The sequence below is a fragment of the Montipora foliosa genome, chromosome 3 (genome assembly GCF_036669935.1).
Source record: "Montipora foliosa isolate CH-2021 chromosome 3, ASM3666993v2, whole genome shotgun sequence".
NCBI classification, from domain to species: domain Eukaryota; kingdom Metazoa; phylum Cnidaria; class Anthozoa; order Scleractinia; family Acroporidae; genus Montipora; species Montipora foliosa.
Genome location: NC_090871.1, coordinates 63608980 through 63609662, shown reverse-complemented (window position 1 = coordinate 63609662; position 683 = coordinate 63608980).

The following is a 683-nucleotide window of genomic DNA, read 5'->3' as shown; positions in this document are numbered from 1 at the left end:
AACAGAGTTTTGACTATATCCATGTGTATGCAACCCTCTTATGTATTCTTTATACTCAATTAAAGGCTGCCTGATGGTATATGCGTCTTGTTCATATTTAGCTTTCCTTCACTCAAGTAACTTTGTTCTATGCAACTTTCCAGGTGACCTGTGGCACAACAATGTCACAGCGGTACCTGTTTACCTCAGGCACTACTACATTATCATTCTACTTTGAAAATGTTAAAATGTTGTAGCACCATCTGACATTGATACCTGTTGACTTTAAAATATTTTGCTGCCAAAACAACTATCACAGAATATAAAATATTATATTTTATCAAAATGATGTATGATTTTTGTCAGTGATACAGGCACACTCCAACAAATAAATGCATGTTCTCTCAACAGGACAAGGCTTGAACCTATGACCTTCTGATTACTAATTTGGATGCTCTACCACTGATCTTGTCACATGAACCTAGTTTAATACCCTAACAGGTGTAGAGAGAGTGAGAGGTGGAATGGAAGGCTTGTTTTGTAATATTATTGTAAAATATAATTTTGAGTTGTTGTGCAAGCCCATTCAACTTTCAGCTGCTGAGAACTGAATATTTACAGTGGAGAGTTTCAAGAAAATTTTACACTTGTTTTTATATTTATCCAGTGGATCAACAGTAGCATTCTTGATTTTGCCTTAAATG